We start from the raw sequence: 7,178 nt of genomic DNA on the forward strand, positions 1-7,178 counted from the left end.
GGTTGGGCAGTGGGGCAGGACTAGAAAGGAGTGGATGAATGCCTGATGCACAATGAGACAGGTCAGGGGAGGGGTAGTTGGGGCTTGGGTTGCCATGCCGTCTATTCCTACAACCGATATGGCAGAGGGAGTTAGGAGCCCCCCAAATCCGAGCAGGACAGAACACGTGGCTGCCATATTAAGGATAAAGGAAACAAGCTTACCTGCCACCAATACGTTTACCCTGGGTTTTGTAGCTGCGTCGGTGAGAGGCGGGGCTCCAGAATCTGGGCCAGTCAGGCGGTGGAAAGTCCGAGGAGGTCTGGGACTAGGAGGCCCGCGTCCAGATCCACTGCTGGGGTAGGCAGTCTAGTCCCCCAGTTAGAGGCTGTGGGACAGTTAACCTTCCAGTGACCTGTCTTATGACAGAGAGGGCAGGGACCCGGAGGAGGTAAGCGGGGGAGTTGGACAGAGCTTTGCCCAGTGTCCCTCCTGACCGCCCCGGAAACTGGGGCCCAGAGGCTGCCTGATGGTGGAGGCTTTGCCCTTAGGCTCATTTTGCCCCCTGGAGGAGTTCCCCAGGGCATTAGCAAAAGATAACGCCTGTCTTCCCATTCCTGTCGCTCATTTTCCTTCTCCTTTTCTTTTTGTTCCTGTTTATTTTGCTGGTTGTTGAATATTCAAAAGGCAACTTGAATAAGTTCATTTTGGGGGGGTCTCAGGGCCCGCCTCTAACTTTTGGAGCTTTTTTCGAATGTCTGGGGCCAACTGACTAATGAAGTGGGTACGTAAAAATAGGCGTCCCTCAGGCGAAGCGGGGTCTAGATTGGTGTATTTTTGGGTGGATTCTGTGAGCCTTGCTAAGAAGGCAGCTGGATTTTCACTAGGTCCTTGGGTGACCTTGAGAGTTTTGTCATAGTTGATAGCCTTAAAGCCCAGTTGGCGCATCCCAGGAAGGAGACACGTAAGGAAGTGGGACATTTTGCGAAGGTCAGGGGAATTTATCTGGTAGTCCCATGAAGGTGGGTTGCGGTGGGAAAGATCAGCTAAACTGAAGGGGATGTGTACTCACATGACACCGCCTCTACCAGTGACCTCGCGGAGGGGGTAGAGACCAGAAGGGAGACAGTGATTGGAGGGTGAGGGAGCCCGGGAAGAGGAGGTAGGGATGGGCCTGTGGGATTGGGTATGAGGAGGAGAAGGTCCAGGGTCTTGGGGGACTGGGGACTGTGAGGAGTCAGGAGACTGGGGTTCTGAAGGGGATGAGGAGGCTTCCGGCTTAGTGTCATAGGGAAGTGGGTGGTCAGCGGGATCAAAGGTGTCCACGTGCAAGGGGCAAAGAAACTGGTGACTCCCAGACCAGTAGGAAATCATTAGCAGCAAAGGGCAAATGTAATTAGAAGGCCTTTGAGCCAGAGTTAACAATATTAGCATATTTGCAAATCAGAAGAAGGGCATTCTGCAGCTCAGCACAAATGCTTCTGAGAACAAAGGATATCTGAAATCCAAGGGAGTGGGGAGACGTTCATCACCAAACTCTGGGAAATGGGAAAATGTAGCTAGGCAGCCCAGCAAAAAGGATAGGGAAATTTTAAGGAAGAGCTGGAGACAGACCTATAACCAGATCACCCTTAGTTAATTATCACCCTCAGTTAATTTAGTTAATTGTGTTAGATTATAACTCCGGAGTATTTAGCATGGAAAAACAGAGAAATAGAAGGAGGGGGAGGGAGGAATGGGAGGGCTTTACTGGCGTTAGGATAAAAACAGGCAGCTCCATCTTTTTGGCACACATCTTTGAATTGGCTTTCGGCTGCACCCAAAGCTGCAGATCTGTGAATAAACAACTGCCTTGGTTACTGCTAAAATCCTGTGTTCTGGTGTTTTATTGTGAGTGTTTTTCACACAAGGAAGAAGGAGAAGGGGTTAGAGGGGGTGGGGGTTAGAGGGGGTGCAGAAGGTCGAGAGAAAGGTGGCTTTTTCTGGATAAGGAGAATTTGGTGGGTATTGAGCTGTTCGCAGAGAGAGTGTTTGCTTTGAAGGGTTCAGAAAGCCTGCGCATAGGGAATTTCTGACCACCTGCCCGACCGCCAGAGAAAGCTGTTGAGGTCTGTGAGAACTCTGAAGTCAAGTGTGCCATTTTGCGGCCACCAAGTCTGGATATTCAGAGGATATTGGGGCCATGCGACAGTGGACAGAAAGACAAGTTGATGGGCCTTGACTTCTCCATTTAGTTGGAGAGGTCTGAGATTACGGACTAAACACTCAAGAGGGGTATCTTTGGGTGGGAGAGACTGACTGATTCCCATGGCAATGATTAGGGTTAATGTCAGTCCAAGAAAGAGGAGTAGGGTGACTCCAAGCCAATGTTCCCAGCTCAACAATCTGTCGAGATGAGCGTCACCATTTCGACCTGAGAGTTGAGGGCCTAAGGCCAAGAGGAGAGGCACTGATTTGTCCCAGGATTCCCCAGGTGTCGTCAGGCCCCAGAGAGTGGGTCCGGATTGACCCAAGGAGTCAGGAGACTCTGAGAGTGGTTCTGACAGCACTCAGATCTAGGACTGAACTGCCCAGAGTGGTCTTTGATAGACCAGGAAACAGAACCACCAGAGGTGACGAAAGCAAGGACTCACCTGTGAATCTGATGACCGGTCTTGACTGAGAGTAAATGGCGGTCAGGGAAGGTGTCAGAGGAAAAAGGATGCAGATGGGGTCAGCAAGCCATAGGGGAAGCATGAGCTGCCAACTCATGGAGATCTGAGAGACTCCGGGTCCAAGGATTGGGGCCGGCCCAGGGCCCGAGTCCCACACAGCAGTTCCCGTGAAGCCGGTGTCCGAATCCTGGGTTTCGGCAACAAATGTAAGCATGAAGTCGCCTAGAAGGTCATTAAGATGTGGTGAGCATGAAAAAAGAAGTTTATTGGGAGAATCAGCAAGTGGTGAGGAGCCCTGCTGTGGACGGTCTGAGCTTAGCGAGCGGGGAGGGAGCTGTGTCGCGGGTGGCTAAGACTCCGCCTTTGTAGGGGAGGAGGGGTCTCTTTTATAGGGGGAGAGAGAAAAGGATTTTTGAGCTTAGTCACCTGTTTGGTTATCTTGCAGCTGGCAGTGCTATGGGGTGATCAAAGCAGAATGCGGTTTTAGTTTATTTTAAGTTTAAAGCACCTCGTTATCTCCCAGGCAGCTGCAGGCAGGAGGGGGAGGGAGGCATGGGAACTGGGGATGCCAAAACCTTCCTCTTCAGTCATTATACCACTTTGGTAGGGGCCTTATTTCTGTGTCTTGAACATGCCATGATCATTCTGGCCTTAGGAACTTGCTGTTGTTTCTGTTGTCTCTTTCTGGAGTAGTCTTGCCACTGTTTTTCTTCTGCACCAGAGACTGTGTGTGACCATTCAGATTGCTGACCTCATACTCTCTCCTCGGAGTGTTCTTCTGTGATCATCATTATGGTCTCAGTCCTGCTCACCCTTGAGTTTGCTCGTTTATTTACGTACACGTTCATTGAGTGTCTTCCTGCTCCCTGCCTCACAGGGTATCTCAGCTGCTTAGTTTCCGCTGTATTCTCGGCACCTGATGCAGTGTCTGCCACACATTAGGCCATTTGTAAATACCCGTTAAATAACTGGGTAGAGGTAGGAAGGAAAAGATTAGATGGGGAGAGAAAACACTATTCTCTCATCATCAAATAGGTCATTATGTTGGCTACATTTTGCCTCTACTGATGAATGCATTTTATATGTAGACTTACAAATTTCAGTCTTTCATGTGGGATTTTGTACGAACAGTACAAAATCAACAGGTCCTACCATTCCCATTTTACATATGAAAATGAGGCTCATTGTGCTTGCTATGCTCTTATTATAGCACTAAAGGGGGTTCTTTCACTCCTTCCAGGTGCCCTTTCCTCAGGCTCACCAAGCACCCACATACCTGGAACCCAGATTTCAGCTCTCCTCTTTCCTATCTTATCTGTTCCAAAAGCTGAGTGAAGACAGAGTATATTTTTAAAAGAGTGTTTTAATGAATCACTTTCATTAAATAAGTAGTTGGCCATATAGTCATTGTTCTCCCAAACTCTTCTGTTTATTAAACACCTCTTGTCGCGACTCACCGTGTTAGGCACAGGGAAGACCACAGTCATGCTCCTGCCTTCGTGGGGAGGTTGGACAGTGAACAAGAACCAGGTGGCTGTGGTCAGTGCTGTGAAGATGACAAATGTGGTGGGCTGGGAGAGGCGGGTAGGAGTGGGTTGATCAGGGAAGTGTTTCTCTAAGCAGGTGATATTTGAATTATGACCTAGAGCATGAGACTAAGTAAGACTTTTTATTTTATTCATTTTATTTTATTTTGCAACTTAGAGATTTTTATTTCTAATAAAGTAAATATCAATCTTTAATATCCCACATAGACAAAAAGCTCATTGGGTGGGAGGGGGTCCTTTTTTTAATTTTAGAACCAAAGGGTAGTGAGACCAAAAGGAAGACAACTGTGGTTCATCCCAAGCCTCTCTTGGTCCACGCCCTGCTCTGACATCATAGGCGCCACTGTGATGCAACAGCAAGCCCATCCTAAATATAAGGCCCTGGTGGGGCTGAGATTTTGTCCGTTAGAGCCCAGGAAGCTGAGTGAGGTGACCTGTGGTGTGAGGACTTGCGAGCTTTGCTCTTGCTATTGCTTTGAGAGTTTGTTTTCTTTTTCATTTTTTTTGCCACATTTTGCATTTTGTTTTTTGTTTATTATTTTCCTTTTTATTTTTCTCATTTGTTTCTTTTTATTGTTTTCTTTTCTGTTTTTGCTTTTCTTTTTGTTTTATTGTTATTATTTTTTTTCATTTTTGTTTTTTGTTTTTTCTTTTTTATTTTGCCTTTCCTGTTTTTGCTTTTGTTCTATTGCCAGCATGGCTAATGACCTTGGAACCACCGTTGTTCCTGAGGGGCGTAGCATTGGTGATTACACGCTTCTGCGGCCCATTGGCATCGGGGCCTTTGCCGAGGTGTGGTTGGCCGTGCACGTGCCAACGGGGACAGAGGTGGCTGTCAAAGCCATCAGGCAGTGCGAGGCATTTAAAAATTCTGATGAAGTCCATTGTCATCAGTGCTTAAATCATCCAAACATAACACAATTGTTTGAAGTTATTTCCACTGAGCAGTACTGTTATCTCTGCATGGAGCATGTCAGTGGAGGGGACTTACTGGAATACTTAGAAAACTGCGGCCCCATGACCGAGGAGGCAGCGAGGCCTATGTTCCGGCAGCTACTGTCGGCGATGGAGTACTGCCACGAAATGAAGGTCGTCCACCGAGACCTGAAGGCAAAGAACATCCTGATAGGTGGTGGTCGGAACCTCAAAGTAGCTGATTTTGGGTTTAGTAGGAAATATAACAAGTACAAACTGACCAGTGTCTGTGGCACCAAACCGTATATGGCCCCGGAGATCTTCCGGCGTCAAACTTACGACGGGCCAAAGGTCGATGTCTGGAGCCTGGGGGTCCTTTTCTATAGGATGCTGGTGGGGCGTCTTCCATTTTTGGGGCACAGTTTGAGGAAAACAGTGAAGATCATCAAGAGGGGGAAGTTCACTGTACCAGACCACCTATCCAAAAATTGTAAAAATCTTATAAAGAAATTACTGACCTTCAACCCCAGTAAAAGACCAACCCTAAAGGACATACTGAAAGATCCGTGGGTCAACATGGGCCACGGGGAGGAAATGAGGCCGTACAGAGAGCCACCCTGGGGAGACGTTGACCCCCAGGTAGCAGACATAATGGGGGACATGGGATTTACGAAGGAGGAGATTGAAGAGTCATGGTCACAGAAAAAGTATGACCGGGTGATGGGAACGTATCTGATTCTCAAAATGACAACGAAGATGAGGGTCCGCATCATAAAAGTAAAGCCCTGTCCTACCCCTGTCTGCAACATCGGGAACATCACAGAAGAGCCCCCATTTCCCTCAAGGACCCTGGTGTTGAGGGTGTCCATTCCCCCACCGGAAGCCAGCCTGGCATCCAGAACTGGCACTTCCCTGCCCGGTGCCCAGGCCAGGACAGCCACACCACCCCCAGGCCTCCAGTGCGACCCTAGCAGCTCCTCGACCAGCAGCAGCAGCAGCAGCAGCAGCAGCAGCTCTGCAGGATACTCAGAGGGACCCACCAACCACAAGTGCATCCAGACGGCACGGGCCATGGCTCGCAGAACATCGAGGTTCTTGTTAAAATGTATGTGCTGTGGACTGCGCACTCCCAGGCAGTGTCACTGAAGGACAAGAGTCGCGCGAACATGATCTGTTAAGTTGTCGATGGCCCACAGCACCGGAGGTGAACACAGACAGCAGTGAGCGAGACGGTGCCAGAGTCCACCCGGGTGTGCGGGTGGGCGATGGACGTCCGGGCTGCCTCAGCCTTATCCGCACAGGATTTACACCCTTGGATCCTGCATCTCCATGGACTGCTCTTTCCTGGGGCCCTTCTCCTCTCCCCTGCTCTCCCTTGCTCCCATGTTTGTGGGGGTTCTTAATAAAGTACTTGGTTTTTTCTATATTTTTCAATAAACTTGATGATTGGATCCACAAGAATGTTTTGGACACTTCGTTTTTCATCCTCTGTGCAGAGAATTGGGGCTGAGCGTACAGCAGTCTGAGACGCGTGGACTCATGTAGTACATACTTGGGCTTTACTACGGGAAGTCCCAACAGTTATGAATGTGGTTTTCCAGGGATAAGGCCAGCAGCCTGCATGCCGGGCAGGTTCCAGACACCAGGGCGCAGCAGGAGGTGAAGCAGGCAGAGGTCTCTGCTGTCAGGCAGCTGAGAGCCTGGGTGCTCTATGACATCAGCAGGAGCCACCTCTCCTGACCTGTTGGCTTTGCCTGCTCTCTCTGGGCTTTCCCTTTATACCAGAGGTTCTCAACCTGTGGGTTGCGACCCCTTTGGGGGTCGAACAACCCTTTCACAGGGTCGGCTAAAACTATCGGAAAACACATACATAATTACATATTGTTTTTGTGATTAATCACAATGCTTTAGTTATGGTTGGGGGTCACCACAACACGAGGAACTGTATTAAAGGGTCGTGGCATTAGGAAGGTTGAGAACCACTGTTCCCTTTATACAGTCAGACGTGTAAAGCACCGGGGGAAGAGTGCTCCAGGCTGAAGAAACAGCCAAGCTCAGGGCGGCCAAAGCTCAGGGAGCTGCA

General features: G+C 49.2%; 1 pseudogene; it reads left to right on the forward strand.

Moving 5' to 3' along the window:
* The first annotated feature begins 4,876 nt into the window (after window positions 1-4,876).
* LOC150013530 (serine/threonine-protein kinase MARK2 pseudogene) lies at window positions 4,877-6,241 on the forward strand (annotated as a pseudogene).
* The last annotated feature ends 937 nt before the right edge of the window (window positions 6,242-7,178 follow it).

Source organism: Furipterus horrens, unplaced genomic scaffold (genome assembly GCF_987537825.1).
Source record: "Furipterus horrens unplaced genomic scaffold, mFurHor1.1.pri manual_scaffold_4, whole genome shotgun sequence".
NCBI lineage: Eukaryota > Metazoa > Chordata > Mammalia > Chiroptera > Furipteridae > Furipterus > Furipterus horrens.